Genomic DNA, 19,435 nt, shown 5'->3' on the forward strand with positions numbered 1-19,435 from the left:
AGATGGTCAATACTGAAATTAGATTGATTATATTCTTTGCAGCCAAAGATGGAGAAGCTCTATAACATCATCAAAAAACAAGAACGGGAGCTGATTGTGACTCAGATCATGAACTCCTTACTACCAAATTCAGACTTAAATTGAAGAAAGTAGGGAAAACCACTAGACCATTCAGGTATGACCTAAATCAAATCCCTTATGATTATAGAGATGAAGTGACAAATAGATTCAAGGGATTAGATCTGATAGACAGAGTGCCTGGAGAACTATAGATGGATGTTCACAACATGTTACAGGAGGCAGTGGTCAAGACCATCCCCAAGAAAAAGAAATGCAAAAAGGCAAAATGGTTGTCTGAGGGGGCCTTACAAATAGCAAGAAAAGAAGAGAAGCTAAAGGCAAAGGAGGAAAGAAAAGATATATCCATCTGAAAGCAGAGTTCCAAAGAATAGCAAGGACAGATAAGAAAGCCTTCCTCAGTGACCAAGGCAAAGAATAGAGGAAAATAAAAGAATGGGGAAGACTAGGGACCTCTTCAAGAAAATTAGAAATACCAAGAGAACAATTCATGCAAAGATGGGCACAATAATGGACAGAAACTGTATGAACATAACAGAAGCAGAAGATATTAAAGAGAGGTGGCAAGAATACACTGAAGAACTATATTTAAAAGATCTGAGTGACCCAGATAGCCACGATGGTATGATCACTCACCTAGAGCCAGACATCCTGGAATGCAAAGTCAAGTGGGCCTTAGGAAGCATCACTATGAACAAAGCTAGTGGAGGTGATGGAATTCCAGCTGAGCTATTTCAAAGCCTAAAAGATGATGCTATGAAAGTGCTGTGCTCAATATGCCAGCAAATGTGGAAAAGTCAGCAGGGCCACAGGACTGGAAAAGGTCAGTTTCCATTCCAATCCCAAAGAAAGTCAATGCCAAAGAATGCTCAAACAACTGCAATATTGCACTCACCTCACATGAAAAGTAATGCTCAAAATTCTCCAAGCCAGGCTTCAACAGTACATGAGCTGTAAATTTCTAGATATTCACTGGAATTAGAAAATGCAGAGGAACCAGAGATCAAATTTCCAAGATCCACTGGATCATTAGAAAATCAATAGACTCCCAGAAAAATATTTACTTCTGCTTTATTGACTAGCCCAAAGCCTTTGACCGTGTGGATCACAACAAACTGTGGAAAATTCTTCAAGAGATGGGAATACCAGACCACCTGACTTGCCTCCTGAGAAATCTATATGCAAGTCAAGAAGCAACAGTTAGAACCGAATATGGAACGGACTGGTTCCAAATTGAGAAAGTTGTACGCCAAGGTTGTATATCGTCACCCTGCTTATTTAACCTCTATGCAGAGTACATCATGTGAAATGCTGGGCTGGATGAAGCACAAGCTGGAATCAAGACTGCTGGGAGAGATATCAATAACCTCGTATATGCAGAGGATACCACCCTTGCGGCATAAAATGAAGAACTAAAGAACCTCTTGATGAAATTGAAAGAGGAGAGTGAAAAAGTTGGCTTAAAACTCAACATTCAAAAAAACAAAGATCATGGCATTTGGTCTCATCACTTAATGGCAAATAGATGGGGAAATGATGGAAACAGTAAGAGACTCTTTGTGGGGCTCCAAAATCACTGCAGATAGTGACTGCAGCCATGAAATTTAAAAAATACACTTGCTTCTTGGAAGAAAAGCTATGACCAACCTAGACAGAATATTAAAAAGCACAGACATTACCTTTCTGACAAAAGTCCATCTAGTCAAAACTACAGTTTTTCCAATAGTCATGTATGGATGTTAGAGTTGGACAATAAAGAAAGTTTAGTGCTGAAGAATTGATGCTTTTGAACTGTGGTGTTGGAGAAGACTCTTGAGAGTCCATTGGACTGAAAGGAGATGAGATCAAATCAGTTAATCCTAAGGGAAATCAGTCCTGAATATTCATTGGAAGGACTGATGATGAAGGTGAAACTTCAATACTTTGGCCACCTGATGCGAAGAACTGACTCATTTGAAAAGATCCTGATGCTGTGATTGAAGGCAGGAGGAGAAGGGGATGATAGGGGATGAAATGATTGTAAGGCATCACTAACTTCATGGACATGAGTTTGAGTAGGTTCCAAGAGATGGTGATGGACAGGGAAGCCTGGCATGCTGCAGTCCATGGATTCACAAAGAGTCAGACATGACTGAGTGACTGAATTGAACTGACAGTGGTTAAAACTCTGAGCTCCCAATGCAGGGTGCCAGGGTTCGATCCTGGGTCAGGGACCTAGATCCCACGTATCACAACTAAGAGTTCCATGATGCAACTAAAGAAAGAGCATCCTACAACTAATGATTGTGCATGCTACAATGAAGATAAAAGGTCCCACATGTTGTAGCTAATAGCTCGCACAACCAAATAAATAAATAATAATAAATAAAATGTATTTAAAAGATGCTCTTGTTTCTGTTGGAAGGGAAAGAATCAATCCTTTGAGTTCTCTTGAAATCACAGGGAGGAATGCAGAAGGTAGGACACCTGAATGCAAAGGAACTAAATCTTTTATGTAGAAAAGAGATCTTTAGATCTCTGCATCAAGCCTTGGCAAAAATGTTCTATCTCTCAATTTTTCCATAAAGAGATAGTTCAGCTCAGTCACTCAGTCGTGCCTGACTCTTTGCATCCCATGGACTATTTCAGTGAGTAAGTTCTTTGAATCAGGTGGTGAAAGCATTGGAGCTTCAGCTTCAGCATCAGTCCTTCCAATGAATATTCAGGACTGATTTCCTTGCGAATTGACTGGTTGGATCTCCTTGCAGTCCAAGGGACTCTCAAGAGTCTTCTCCAACACCGCAGTTCAAAAGCATCAGTTCTTTGATGCCCAGCCTTCTTAATGGTCCAGCTCTCACATCCATACATGACTACTGGAAAAACCATAGCTTTGACTAGACGGACCTTTGTTGGCAAAGTAATATCTCTGCTTAATATGCTATCTAGGTTGGTCACAGCCTTTCTTCCAAGGAGCAAGCTCCTTTTAATTTCATGGCTGTAGTCACCATCTACAGTGATCTTAGAGCCCAAGAAAATAAAGCCTGTCACAGTTTACATTTTTTCCCCATCTATTTGCCAAGAAATGATGGGACCCGATGCCAAGATCTTAGTTTTTTGGATGCTGAGTTTTAAGACAGCTTTTTCACTCTCCTGTTTTTAATTTCATCCTGAGACTCTCTAATTCTTCTTCACTTTCTGCCATAAGGGTGGTGTCATCTGCATATTTGAGGTTATTGATATTCCTCCCAGCAATCTTGATTCCAGCTTGTGCTTCATCCAGCCTGGCATTTCTCCTGATGTACTCTGCATATATGTTAAATAAGCAGGGTGACAATATACAGCCTTGATGTACTCTTTTCCCAATTTGGAGTCAGTCATTGTTCCGTGTCTGGTTCTAACTGTTGTTTGACCTTCATGCAGATTTCTCAGGAGGCAGTTAGGGTGGTATGGTATTCCCATCTCTTGAAGAGTTTTCCACATTTTGTTGTGATCCACACAATCAAAGACTTTGGCGTATTCAATAAAGCAGAAGTAGATGTTTTTCTGGAACTCTCTTGTTTTTCCTATGTTCCAGTGGATATTGGTAATTTGATGTCTGGTTCCTGTCTTTTCTAATTCCAGTGAACCTCTGGAAATTCATGATTCATGTACTGTTGAAGCCTGACTTGGAGAATTGTGAACATTACTCTGCTAGTGTGTGAGATGAATACAATTGTGCGATAGTTTGAACATTTTTTAGCATTGCCTTTCTTTGGGATTAGAATGAAAACTGACTTTTTCCAGTCGTTTGGCCACTGCTGAGTTTTCCACCTTTGCTGGCATATTCAGGGCAGCACTTTAACTGTATCATCTTTTAGGATTTGAAATAGCTCAACTGGAATTCCATTACCTCCACTAGCTTTGTTCGTAGTGATGCTTCCTAAGGCCCACTTGACTTTGCATTCTAGGATGTCAGGCTCTATGTGACTGATCATACCATCATGGCCATCTGGGTCACTCAAATCTTTTTTGTATAGTTCTTTTGTGTATTCTTGCCATCTCTTATTAATATCTTCTGCTTCTGTTAGGTTCATACTATTACTGTCCTCTATTGGGCCCATCTTTGCATGAATTGTACATTTGGTATCTCTAATTTTCCTGAGGAGATCTCTAGTCTTTCCCATTCTATTGTTTTCCTCTATTTCTTTGCCTTGATCACTGAGGAAATTCTTACCTGCTTTTGCTATTCTTTGTAACTCTGCATTCAGATGGAAATATCTTTCCTTTTCTTCTTTGCCTTTAGCTTTTCTGTTTTTCTCAGCTATTTGTAAGGTTCCCTCAGACGACCATTTTGCCTTTTTGCATTTCTTTTTCTTGGGGATGGTCTTGATCCCTGCGTCCTGTACAAATTCACAAACCTCCATCCATAGTTCTTCAGGCACTCTGTCTATCTGATCTAATGCCTTTAATCCATGTGTCACTCCCACTGTAAGGGATTTGATTTAGGTCATACCTGAATGGTCTAGTGGTTTTTCCTACTTTCTTCAGTTTAAGTCTCAATTTTGCAATATGGATTTCATCATCTTTAGTGTTTTATGGCATAGTAGATCATGTATTTTGTACCAGTAATCAAGAACTTCATAAATGAGACCCAAATTTATTTTGTTCCTTGAAAGGGAAAGTGAAAAGTTTAGTTGCTCAGTCATGTCCAACTCTTTGCAACCCCATGGACTGTCGCCTGCCAGATTCCTCTGTCCATGGAATTCTTCAGGCAGGAACACTGGAGTGCATTTCCATTACCTTCTCCAGGAGATCTTCCCAATCCAGGGATCAAACCCAGGTGGCGTGCATTTCAAGCAGATTCGTTACCATTTGAGCCACAGATTTCCTTCCATAAGAATTAACAGTCTGCTAGCAACAGTTAGAAGTGGAAAGGGAACAACAGACTGGTTCCAAATAGGAAAAGGAGTACATCAAGGCTGTATATTGTCACCCTGCTTATTTAACTTCTATGCAGAGTACATCATGAGAAATGCTGGGCTAGGAGAAGCACAAGCTGGAATCAAGATTGCCGGGAGAAATATCAATAACCTCAGATATGCAGATGACACCACCCTTATGGCAGAAAGTGAAGAGCTAAAAAGCCTCTTGATGAAAGTGAAAGAGGAGAGTGAAAAAGTTGGCTTAAAGCTCAACATTCAGAAAACGAAGATCATGGCATCTGGTCCCATCATTTCATGGGAAATAGATGGGGAAACAGTGGAAACAGTGTCAGACTTTATTTTTTGGGCTCCAAAATCACTTCAGATGGTGACTGCAGCCATGAAATTAAAAGATGCTCACTCCTTGGAAGAAAAGTTATGATCAACCTAGATAGCATATTCAAAAGCAGAGACATTACTTTGCCAACTAAGGTCCATTAGGCTCTGGTTTTTCCTGTGGTCATGTATGGATGTGAGAGTTAGACTGTGAAGAAGGCTGAGTGCCGAAGAATTGATGCTTTTGAACTGTGGTGTTGGAGAAGACTCTTGAGAGTCCCTTGGACTGCAAGGAGATCCAGCCAGTCCATTCTGAAGGAGATCAGCCCTGGGATTTCTTTGGAAGGAATGATGCTAAAGCTGAAACTCCAGTACTTTGGCCACTTCATGCAAAGAGTTGACTCATTGGAAAAGACTTTGATGCTGGGAGGGATTGTGGGCAGAGGGAGAAGGGGACGACAGAGGATGAGATGGCTGGATGGCATCACTGACTCAATGGATGTGAGTCTGAGTGAACTCCAGGAGTTGGTGATGGACAGGGAGGCCTGACGTGCTGTGATTCATGGGGTCGCAAAGAGTCGGACACGACTGAGCAACTGAACTGAACTGAACTGAACTGATTTTGGATATGTCATGTTCACCTTGATGCTCTTTGATGCCCCTCTTCCCATAGCTGCTCTTGCTCTAGCTCGGTTTAACACCTCTGTTTAAACACCCTCAGTTTACTCTTGACTTGACATTGTCTTGAGTCTTCTTTCAGAATCCAATTCAGCTCCTGCAGAATCTCTAACATGGATCTCTTTATTACTCCTGAATTATAATTTGGACATATTTTCTTCCCTATTTGGTTCACTCCTACTCAGTAACCCTCCTATGACTCTAGCATAAAGGACTCAGCTTCTAGGTTGCTCTTTCTAAGCAACCGATCATCACCCAGGAACTTGGAATTTAAAAAACAAAAAAGGCATTGAAGGAAAATGAGAAAGAAGAAACAACTGGTGGAAAATGTCAAAACAAAGCTATCTGAGAGTATATTTACAATCTTGGGCCCACTTAAATCATGTTCTAGGATAACTACATGGGATAAATTGTTTTGGAAATGTTGTCTGTGTAAAGCAGGTAAGTTATGGAGAGATCATGATCTTAGATAATTTGGTAGTTAACTCCTAGGAGAATAATCGTCTAATGTTTCAGGAAATTAGTTGGAAACTCAACTTAGGCTGTCAGGTCATTAACATATAATGGTATTTAGGTTTTCTATACTACCCTGCGAAACATGGATTCTCCCAGGGCTTAAGTTCAAGTAAGTGTGTGGCTTATAGACAAAACAAAAGGAAATAGAGGTACAAAGGACGAATTGGAATTGTTTCTTATTCAACTTTCCTACATCTGAGTGAATGACTTGTCAACAGTGTTCATCCTAATGTTCTCAAATATCATATATTGCATTTCTCACAGTAATCAGTATTTCAATAAATTTTGTATTGATATTTGTGTAGGAATTGGTCACCTTTCCTCTTAATTAGTGATTTGGCGATGACATTTCCATATTGCTTTTTGCCACATCCTCATTTTGTGCAACTATAAAGTTTGTTTGGACCCACTGTAAAAGTTACATTACTCAGGAAGCTCTGTAGTACATGTACAGCTTATTGCATCTGAACTCAATACGGTGCATGTTCTTTCTGCTTTGTATGTGATAATAATTCAAGATGCTTGTTTTAATTTTAAATGCCTCTATGATCTGGCTTCTAACTAGAGAATGTTTAAGGTACTTGGTGATAATCCATATTTAGTATTTCTTTGGGAGTTAAGAATAATCACTGAGCAGTCAGATTTTTTTTTCTTTTTAGTTTTAGCATATTTTACATTGTTTCAATGCTCTGAGGGCACATATTTTAGTTTATCTCTTAAAAGGTAATCAAAGCTGTTCAACCAGTTGTGTGAAATTGGAAAAGCATATTTAAATTCACTAGTTGCTAAAGAGCAAAGATGAGTTTATATTAAGGAAAGGACCTAGAAATGTGATTGCCTACATTTTGAAAAACAAATGTAATAACAATGGCAAAGTATGTGGTGAACAGCATTCTAAAATATTTAGACATATTAATGCATTTGATCCACAAAAAATGAGTGCTGTAATCCATTTCATAGATGAGGAAACTGAAACAACAGTGGTTAAATTGCCTAAGGTCAAACAATTGATAAATGCCAGTGTCAGGATGTAAATCCAAGAAGTTCAGTCTCAGAATGTGCACACATAGTCATTAGAGAAGATTGTTTTTCAGGTGGTTGGGTGGGTGGGCTAGCAGGCAGTGGAACAGGTACACTGGGAAGTAAAGCGAAAGAGTAGGTTTTATGACAAACTGTGCTCACTACTGGGCTTCCCTGATGGCTCGGATGGTTAAAAAACAAACAAACAAACAAAAAACCACCTGCAATGCAGCAGACCTGGGTTCAGTCCCTGAGTTTGGAGGATCCCCTGGAGAACAGCATGGCAATCTGCTCCAGTATTCTTCCCTGGAGTATCCCCAGGGACAGAGGAGCCTAGTGGATTACAGTCCATGGGGTTGCAAACAGTCAGACATGACTGAGAGACTAAGCACATGCTCACTTCTGGAATTTGGAACCTAAATGATGGGATTGAAGGGAAGGATTTGCTAAGATTTTATGTGTGTGTGCTGTGTGTAAAAAATAGGACACAACTTTTGTTGTTTTTATAAATTTTTAAAAAATATAAATTTATTTATTTTAATTGGAGGCTAATTACTTTACAATATTGTAGTGGGTTTTGCCATAAACAGACATGAATCAGCCATAGGTGTACATGTGTTCCCCATCCTGAATGCCCCTCCCACTTCCCTCCCATCTCAACTCTCTGGGTCATCCCAGTGCATCAGCCCTGAGCACCCTGTCTAATGCATTGAACCTGGACTGGGGATCTGTTTCACATATGATAATAAACATGTTTCAATGTCATTCTCCCAAATCATCTGACCCTTGCCCTCTCCCACAGAGTCCAAAAGACTGTTCTATACATCTGAGGACACAACTTTGTACCCCCGCCCCAGGCTGGTGTGTTCTCAGGATGAAAAAAGTAGCATTTACATTGAAAACGAGATACATGCTGACTCACTACTTTCAAATAATAGCTTTTCAGATAGATACTAAGTGTGAAATCACTAATAATATATTACCTTTAAATAGCAACTTCTTCAAAGATATATCTAATTTTCTATAATTTTATTCTTTTTCTGAGGACTGCATGCAGAAATCTCAACTGAATCTGAATCAGTTCAGCTCAGCTCATTCAGTCGCTCAGTCATGTCCGAATCTTTGCGACCCCATGAATCACAGCACGCCAGGCGTCCCTGTCCATCACCAACTCCCAGAGTTCACTCAGACTCACGTCCATTGAGTATGTCATGCCATCCAGCCATCTCATCCTCTGTCGTCCCCTTCTCCTCCTGCCCCCTATCTCTCCCAGCATCAGAGTCTTTTCCAATGAGTCTACTCTTTGCATTAGGTGGCCAAAGTACTGGAGTTTCAGCTTTAAGCATCATTCCTTCCAAAGAAATCCCAGGGCTGATCTTCAGAATGGACTGGTTGGATCTCCTTGCAGTCCAAGGGACTCTCAAGAGTCTGCAACATCACAGTTCAACAGCATCAAATCTTCGTCGCCCAGGTTTCTTCACAGTCCAACTCTCACATCCATACATGACCACTGGAAAAACCATAGGCTTGACTAGATGGACCTATGTTGGCAAAGTAATGTCTCTGCTTTTCCATATGCTATCCAGGTTGGTCATAACTTTTCTTCCAAGGAGTAAGCGTCTTTTAATTTCATGGCTGCAGTCACAATCTGCAGTGATTTTGGAGCCCCCCCAAAATAAAGTCTGACAGTGTTTCCACTGATTCCCCATCTATTTCCCATGAAGTGATGGGACCGGATACCATGATCTTCGTTTTCTGAATGTTGAGCTTTAAGCTAACTTCTTCACTCTTCTATTTCACTTTCATCAAGAGGCTTTTGAGTTCCTCTTCACTTTCTGCCAAAAGGGTGGTGTCATCTGCATATCTGAGGTCATTGATATTTCTCCCGGCAATCTTGATTCCAGCTTGTGCTTCTCCTAGGCCAGCATTTCTCATGATGTACTTTGCATATAGGTTAAATAAGCAGGGTGACAATATACAGCCTTGACGTACTCATTTTCCTATTTGGAATGTCTGTTGTTCCACGTCCAGTTCTAACTGTTGGTTCCTGACCTGCATAAAGGTTTCTCAAGAGGCAGGTTAGATGGTCTGGTATTCCCATCTCTTTCAGAATTTTCCACAGTTTATTGTGATCCAAACAGTCAAAGGCTATGCCCTAGTCAATAAAGCAGAAGTAGATGTTTTTCTAGAACTCTCTTGCTTTTTCCGTGATCCAACGGATGTTGGCAATTTGATCTCTGGCTCCTCTGCCTCTTCTAAAACCAGCTTGAACATCTGAAAGTTCACGGTTCATGTACTGTTGAAGCCTGGCTTGGAGAATTTTGAGCGTGTGAGATGAGTGCAATTGTGCAGTAGTTTGAGCATTCTTTGGCATTGTCTTTCTTTGAGATTGGAATGGAAACTGACCTTTTCCAGTCCTGTGGCCACTGCTGAGTTTTCCAAATTTGCTGGTATACTGAGTGCAGCACTTTCACAGCATCATCTTTCAGGATTTGTAATAGCTCCCTTAGAATTCCATCACCTCCACTAGCTTTGTTTGTAGTGATGCTTTCTAAGGCTCACTTGACTTCCCATTCCAGGATGTCTGGCTCTAGGTGAGTGATCACACCATCATGATTATCTGGGTCTTGAAGCTCTTTTTTGTACAGTTCTTCTGTGTTCTCTTGCCACCTCTTGTTAATATCTTCTGCTTCTGCTAGTTCCATACTATTTCTGTCCTTTATTGTGTCCATCTTTGCATGAAATGTTCCCTTGGTATCTCTAATTTTCCTGAAGAGATCTCTAGTCTTTCCCACTCTGTTGTCTTCCTTTATTTCTTTGCATTGATCGCTGAGGAAGGCTTTCTTACCTCTCTCTCCTTGCTATTCTTTGGAACTCTACATTCAGATGTTTATATCTTTCTTTTTCTCCTTTGCTTTTCACTTTTCTTATTTCACAGCTATTTGTAAGGCCTCCCCAGACAGCCATTTTACCTTTTTGCATTTCTTTTCCATGGTGATGTTCTTGATCCGTGTCTCCTGTACAATGTCACAAACCTAATTCCATAGTTCATCAGGCACTCTATCTATCAGATCTAGGCCCTTAAATCTATTTCTCACTTCCACTGTATAATCATAAGGGATTTGATTTAGGTCATACCTGAATGGTCTAGCGGTTTTCCCTACTTTCTTCAATTTAAGTCTAAATTTGGCAATAAGGAGTTCATGATCTGAGCCACAGTCAGCTCCTGGTCTTGTTTTTGTTGACTGTATAGAGCTTCTCCATCTTTGGCTGCAAAGAATATAATCAATCTGATTTTGGTGTTGACCATCTGGTGATGTCCATGTGTAGAGTCTTCTCTTGCATTGTTGGAAGAGGGTGTTTGCTATGACCAGTGCATTTTCTTGGCAAAACTCTATTAGTCTTTGCCCTGCTTCGTTTCGCATTCCAAGGCCAAATTTGCCTGTTACTCCAGGTGTTTCTTGACTTCCCACTTTTGCATTCCAGTCCCCTATAATGAAAAGGACATCTTTTTTGGGTATTAGTTCTAAAAGGTCTTGTAGGTCTTCATAGAACCGTTCAACTTCAGCTTCTTCGGGGTTACTGGTTGGGGCACAGACTTGGATTACTGTGATATTGAATGGTTTGCCTTGGAAATAAACAGAGATCATTCTGTCGTTTTTGAGATTGCATCCAAGTACTGCATTTTGAACTCTTTTGTTGACCATGATGGCTACTCCATTTTTTCTAAGGGCTTCCTGCCCTCAGTAGTAGATATAATGGTCATCTGAGTTAAATTCACCCATTCCAGTCCATTTTAGTTCACTGACTCCTAGAATGTTGATGTTCACTCTTCCCGTCTCCTGTTTGACCACTTCCAATTTGCTTTGATTCATGGACCTGACATTCCAGGTTCCTATGCAATATTGCTCTTTACAGCATCAGACCTTACTTCTATCACCAGTCACATCCACAGCTGGATATTGTTTTTGCTTTGGCTCCATCCCTTCATTCTTTCTGGAGTTATTTCTCCACTGATCTCCAGTAGCATATTGGACACCTACTGACCTGGGGATTTCCTCTTTCAGTATCCTATCATTTTGCCTTTTCATACTGTTCATGGGGTTCTCGAGGCAAGAATACTGAAGTGGTTTGCCATTCCCTTCTCCAGTGGACCACATTGTGTCAGACCTCTCCACCATGCCCACCGGTCTTGGGTGGCCCCACAGGCCATGGCTTAGTTTCATTGAGTTAGACAAGGCTGTGATCCTAGTGTGATTATATTGGCTAGTTTTCTGTGATTATAGTTTCAGTGTGTCTGCCCTGTGATGCCCTCTTGCAACACCTACCGTCTGAATAGTTGTAGCTAATACCCATGCTTAATTGCTGTCTCTTTTTTTCTCAATTCCTAAGATGAATTTTCAACATGGTGTCATTAGTATGAGTATTTACAATTTTGTTTGATTCTTATTTTTTTTCTGAGGGAGATAGCAAAGTGAATAAATTTTTCTTTTTTTTTTCAACTCCCAACACCTAGTTTAGACACTCATCACCTTTTCCCTGGATTTTCATGAGTTTCCTAACTAGCCTTAAAAAAAAAAAAAAACTATTTAATTGGAGGATAATACTTTACGATATTGTGTTGGTTTCTGTCATATGTTAATATGAATCAGCCATAGGTAACATATGCTCCCTCCCTCTTGAACCTTCATCCCATCTTCCACCTCCCACCCCTTCCCTTCTAGGTCATCACATAGCACCAGATTTGAGCTCCCTGCTTTATACAGTAAATTTCCACTGAATATCTATTTTACATATGGTAATGTATATGTTTCCATGCTACTCCTGAAATTCATTCCACCCTTTCCTTCTCCTGTGTCCACAGGTCTGCCATCTATGTCTGTGTTTCCACTGCTACCCTGCAGATAGTTCCATCAATACTATCTTTCCAGATTCCATATATATGTGTTAATATATGATATTTGTTTTTCTCTTTCTTACTTACTTCACTGTGTATAATAGGCTCTATGTTCATCCACCTTATTAGAACTGAGTCAAATGCATTCTTTTCATCACTGAGTAATATTTCATTGTGTATATGTACCACTTCTTTATCCATTTATTTGTTGGTGGGAATCTAGGTTGCTTCCATGTCCTAGCTAGTGTAAATATTGCTGCAATGAATATTGGGATACATGTGTCTGTTTTTAATGATGGTTTCCTCAGCGTATATATCCAAGAGTGGGATTGTTGGGCCATATGGCAGTTTTATTCCTAGCTTTTAAGGAATCTCCATACTGATCTCCATAGTGACTGTACCAATTTGCATTGCCATTGACAGTGCCAGAGAGTTCTCTTTTCTCCACACCCTTTCCAGCATTTATTGCTTGCAGATTTTTTTGATAATGGCCATTCAGACCACTGTGAGGTGATACCCTTTAGTTTTGATTTGCATTTCTCTAATAATGAATGATAGCATATTGAAAAGCAGAGACATTATTTTGCCAACAAAGGTCTGTATAGTCAAGGCTATGGTTTTTCCAATGGTCATGTATGGATGTGAGAATTGTACTGTGAAGAAAGCTGAGCACTGAAGAATTGATGCTTTTGAACTGTGGTGTTGGAGAAGACTCTTGAGAGTCCCTTGGACTGCAAGGAGATCCAGCCAGTCCATTCTGAAGGAGATCAGCCCTGGGATTTCTTTGGATGGAATGATGCTAAAGCTGAAACTCCAGTACTTTGGCCACCTCATTCGAAGAGTTGACTCATTGGAAAAGACTCTGATGCTGGGAGAGATTGGGGGCAGGAGAAGGGGACGACAGAGGATGAGATGGCTGGATGGCATCACTGACTCAATGGACGTGAGTCTGAGTGAACTCTGGGAGTTGGTGATGGACAGGGAGGCCTGGCGGGCTGTGATTCATGGGGTCGCAAAGAGTCGGACATGACTGATCAATTGAACTGAACTGAATAATGAGTGATGTTGAACATCCTTTCATGTGTTTATTAGCCATCTGTACATCAAGGATGTATATTGTCATCCTGCTTATTTAACTTTGGTGCAGAGTACATCATGAGAAATGCTGGGTTGGATGAAAACAAGCTGGAATCAAGATTGCTGGGAGAAAAATCAATAACCTCAGATATGCAGATGATATCACACTTATGGCAGAAAGCAAAGAACTAAAAAGCCTCTTGAAGAAAGTGAAAGAGGAGAGTGAAAAAGTTGGTTTAAAACTCAACATTCAGAAAATGAAGATCATGGCATCCAGTCCCATCACTTCATGGCAAATAGATGGGGAAAAAATGGAAACAGTGTGAGACTATATTTTTTTTTGTGGGGGGAGGCTCCAAAATTACTGCAGATGGTGACTGCAGCCATGAAATTAAAAGACTCTTGCTCCTTGGAGGAAAAGGTATGACCAACCTAGATAGCATATTAAAAAGCAGAGACATTAATTTGCCAACCAAGGTCCATCTAGTCAAAGATATGGTTTTTCCAGTAGTCATGTATGGATGTGAGAGTTGGACTATAAGGAAAGCTGAGCACCAAAGAATTGATGCTTTTGAACTGTGGTGTTGGAGAAAACCCTTAAGTATCCCTTGGATAGCAAGGAGATACTAAAGGAAATCAGTCCTGAATATTCTTTGGAAGGACTGATGCTGAAGTTGAAACTCCAATACTTTGGCCATCTGATGCAAAGAACCGACTCCTTGAAAAATATCCTGATATTTCGAAAGATTGAAGGTAGGAGAAGGGGATAACAGAGGATGAGGTTGTTGGATGACATCACTGACTCTATGGACATGAATTTGAGCCAGCTCCAGGAGTTGGTGATGGACAAGGAAGCTTGGCGTGCTGCAGTCCATGGGGTCACAAAAAGTCAGACAGTACTGAGCAACTGAACTGAACTGATGTCTTCTTTGGAGAATTGTCTGTTTAGGCCTTCTGCCCACTTTTTGAGTGGGTTGTTTTTTCTCGTATTGAACTGTATGAGCTGCTTGTGTATTTTGGAGATTAACCCTTTGTCTCATTTGCTCTGTTTGCTATTATCTTCTCCCATTCTGACGGCTGTCTTTTCACTTTGTTTATAGTTTACTGCACTATGCAAAAGCTTTTATGTTTAATTATGTACCACTTATTTATTTTTGTTTTTGTTTCCATTACTCTAGTTCAGTTCAGTTCAGTTCAGTTCAGTCACTCAGTCATGTCTGATTCTTTGCGACCCCACAAATCGCAGCACGCCAGGCCTCCCTGTCCATCACCAACTCCCCAAGTTCACTCAGACTCACGTCCATCGAGTCAGTGATGCCATCCAGCCATCTCATCCTCTGTCGTCCCCTTCTCCTCCTGCCCCCAATCTCTCCCAGCATCAGAGTCTTTTCCAATGAGTCAAGTCTTCTAATGAGGTGGCCAAAGTACTAGAGTTTCAGCCTCAGCATCATTTCTTCCAAAGAAATCCCAGGGCTGATCTCCTTTAGGATTGACTGGTTGGATCTCCTTGCAGTCCAAGGGACTCTCAAGAGTCTTCTCCAACATCACAGTTCAAAAGCATCAATTCTTTGGCACTCAGCCTTCTTCACAGTCCAACTCTCACATCCATACATGACTACTGGAAAAACCATAGCCATTACTCTAGGAGGGGGATCATAGAGGATCTTGCTGTGATTTATATCAAAGAGTGTTCCTAGTATTATATAAATTTTAAAAATTTACAGTAAACACACATTTTATTTTCATTCTCAAATGGTACAAATCAAGATGACAATGGATGCAGATGATAATATTCAGGAAAATAGGGCTTCCATAACATTTATAGTGGTTATTGAGTGATTTATTTTAGCTTTCCATTTCCTCTATCTAATCATTTTCAAAATGAGAAAAATATATATTCACTTAATGTAAGATATTGCCAAATTAGTATACATTTTAAACAAATGAGCCTGGGGTCATTTATAACATTGGAATGGACAGACAGTAACTATATAAGCTGTTAATATAGACATAATACAGAAATCAGCAGTTTTCCTTCTTGTAAATTAAATTTATAACTAGATTAAATCAATAAAAATTGACAATATTTCAATACAAACAAAAGCATTTTAATTGCCAAGACCATAACCCATATTCTTTTTCTTTCTTGCAAGCATTACTCTACTTCTCAAGTCACATCCTCATGAGAGAAGACCTATTTTACTTTATATAAGGCTCTGATAAAACACTTTTTAAATTGGCATGCCTTACTTAGGTCAGTGTGATACATACGCATGCGTGCACATGGGTGTTGTTGTTATTCAGTGGCTAACTTGTGTCTGACCCTTTGTGACTCCATGAATTATAGCACACCAGGCTCCTCTGTCCTCCACTATCTCCAGGAGTTTGCTCAGATTCATGACCATTGAGTTGGTGATGCCATCCAACCATCTCATCCTCTGTTGTCCCCTTCTCCTGCCTTCAATCTTTCCCAGCATCAGGGTCTTTTCCAATGAATCAGCTCTTCACATTGGGTGGCCAAAGTGTCAGAGCTTCAACTTCCATCTTTCCAATGAGTATTTAGGGTTGATTTCCTTTAGGACTGACTGGTTTGAACTCCTTCCAGTTCAAGGGACTCCTCTCAAGAGTCTTCTACAGCACTACAGTTAGAGGCATCAATTCTTCTGCATTTCACCCTTCTTTGTGGTCCAACTCTCACATCTGTACATGACTACTGGAAAAACTATATACAGACTGCCATATAACCTAGATAGCATATTGAAAAGCAGAGACATTACTTTGCCAACAAAGGTCCGTCTAGTCAAGGCTATGGTTTTTCCAGTGGTCATGGATGGATGTGAGAGTTGGACTGTGAAGAAAGCTGAGTGCTGAAGAATTGATGTTTCTGAACTGTGGTGTTGGAGAAGACTCTTGAGAGTCCCTTGGACTGCAAGGAGATCCAACCAGTCCATTCTGAAGGAGATCAGCCCTGGGATTTCTTTGGAGGGAATGATGCTGAAGCTGAAACTCCAGTACTTTGGTTACCTCATGCGAAGAGTTGACTCATTGGAAAAGACTCTGATGCTGGGAGGGATTGGGGGGAGGAGGAGAAGGGCATGGCAGAGGATGAGATGGCTGGATGGCATCACTGACTCGATGGATGTGAGTCTGAGTGAACTCCAGGAGGTGGTGATGGACAGGGAGGCCTGGCGTACTGTGATTCATGGCATTGCAAAGAGTCGGACATGACTGAGCGACTGAACTGACTGATATATATGCATCACAATTTTCCCATGCTAGAATTAAAAAATCTAGACAATTATTCAACCAGATTATTGACTCATTTTCTCTTTCTCTACTTCATTTTACTTTCCTTTCTTGCTTTGTATCATTCAGCAGACTTTGTTTTGGGGTCCATACTATATACCAGGCACTGTTCTGCATGCTGACAAGATCCACAAGGTCTTACCCTTACAGTGAAAGTGAAAGTCGCTTTGCAACCGACTTTTGCAAAGCATGTCCAACTCTTTGCAACTCCATGGACTATACAGTCCATGGAATTCTCTAGGCCACAATACTGGAGTGGTAGCCATTCCCTTCTCCAGAGGATCATCCCAACCCAGGGATCAAACCTATGTCTTCCACATCGCAAGCAAATTCTTTACCAGCTGAGCCAAAAGGGAAGCCCAAAATACTGGAGTGGGTAGCCTATCCCTTCTCCAATGGATCTTCCTGACCCAGGAACCAAACTTGGGTCTCCTGCATTGCAGGCATATTCTTTTTTTTTTTTTTTTAATACCTTTCTTATATAGGGCTTTATTGGAAACTTTTGGGGAATTAGATGTTTTTAGGCATGAGCCTTCAGGGTTTTGCATGATCCTGCAATAGACCTTTCTCTGCTCCAAACACCTGCATTTTGGTATTGTTTGGCCTCATTGTGCATCAGGCACACAGATTTGCATTTGATAGCATATGTGGGTTCTGACTAGACCGTGTCTCTGGTGCACCTACCTGCCTTGACGTGGCCATTTCTTTATACCTTTAGTTGCAGACAATCTATTCTGCTAGTATTCAGGTTGCTCTCAGAGCTGTTGAAGTTTTGGTGTATCTGTGGGAGGAGGTGAGCTCAGGATGTGCCTACTTCACCATCTTGATCTGGATCTCTGATAGCACAAATTATTTTGTACGATTTTGTGATGTTCATTTTTAATGTAATAGAACTGTCTGTTTCATTTATAACTAGTATTTCTAGCAAGTATTGCTTTTTTTATTTTTATTATTATTTTTTTAATTTTAATTTTTACTTTATTTTACTTTACAATACTGTATTGGTTTTGCCATACATTGACATGAATCCACCATGGGTGTACATGCGTTCCCAAACATGAACACCCCTCCCACCTCCCTCCCCATAACTTCTCTCTGGGTCATCACCGTGCATCAGCCCCAACCATGCTGTATCCTGCGTCAGACATAGACTGGCGATTCGATTCTTACATGATAGTATACATGTTACAATGCCATTCTCCCAAATCATCCCACCCTCTCCCTCTCCCTCTGAGTCCAAAAGTCCGTTATACACATCTGTGTCTTTTTTGCTGTCTTGCATACAGGGTCGTCATTGCCATCTTTCTAAATTCCATATTATGTGTTAGTATACTGTATTGGTGTTTTTCTTTCTGGCTTACTTCACTCTGTATAATCGGCTCCAGTTTCATCCATCTCATCAGAACTGATTCAAATGAATTCTTTTTAACAGCTGAGTAATACTCCATTGTGTATATGTACCACAGCTTTCTTATCCATTCATCTGCTGATGGACATCTAGGTTGTTTCCATGTCCTGGCTATTATAAACAGTGCATTGCAGGTGTATTCTTTACCAACTGAGCTATAAGGGAAGCACTTACAGAGCTCATATCTATTGCCATGGGATTGGAGACCAGGAAAGCACAAACACAAAGAGCATCTTCGCATAGTGTGATTATAAAAATCTTCTCTAACAAAGTGATAATGAAGTTATGATGAAGCCGTGGTGAGAAGGAGTGAGGGGAAAAAAGTGAGAAAGAAGGAAATAGGCTGGAGCATAGTGCCTCAGCAGGACTTGGACTGGGCAACTTTATAATTTTATTTTAATTTTGATTACCAAATGATAAACACAGATACCTAATAGTTATTTATCATAAATCTTCTTTCTCAGCTATTTTGGGCTGCACATGCACTTTGGAGTCAGAAAATCAAAGTTTGGAGTCTTGGCCTAGGACCTTCTACCTGGGTGATACCATCTGAGACTAAGTTTTCCCATCTTTGAAATCTGGACAAAGTTATTTGGTTTTCATAATTGTTCTGACACATAACAGTTACACTGCAGGTATTAGCTTCTTAGCATTTTTGTTTCTATGCTTGAAGAATGGTAAGAATATAACTTAATCCATTCACTTAGGCAGCTTCTTGTTCACTCAGTAGAAGATTGTTGGCCACCACTAATTGACAAGCATTGTGAAAAAGACAAAATCATAGTCACCATTATTGTTTTGGAAAGTTTGGAGATGACAGGCTCAGGGTAAAAGGAAGACTGAGACAGAGGGCTTCTCTGATCTGTCTGTGAACTGGATTTGGGACACTACAACATAAAGATTAGAAGAACCAGGATGAGAGCAGGAGTTTTCCAAACTTACTGGAGATAATTTTTCCCTGCAGAAATGTATGTGTTTCGTAGGTAGAAGCCTCATGTGGGGGTGATTCCTGGATTATTGTAGGAGAAGATGCTTCAAAGGTATTTAAACACATTTGATACTTATTATCTAATTTAGTTCTGTCTTCTTCCTCCAAAAATTCAAAGGAAGAGACTTTAGAAACAGGTAAAGGGAAATGTTATGGGCTGTCATTGAGTAATGCTGAATAAGATGTGTGTTTAGGGAAAGCTTTGAGAAAAGGGACAGAAGCATAGAGGAAACTCACAGAGGACACTGCTA

This window comes from Capricornis sumatraensis, chromosome 14 (assembly GCF_032405125.1).
Source record: "Capricornis sumatraensis isolate serow.1 chromosome 14, serow.2, whole genome shotgun sequence".
Taxonomy (NCBI): Eukaryota; Metazoa; Chordata; class Mammalia; order Artiodactyla; family Bovidae; genus Capricornis; species Capricornis sumatraensis.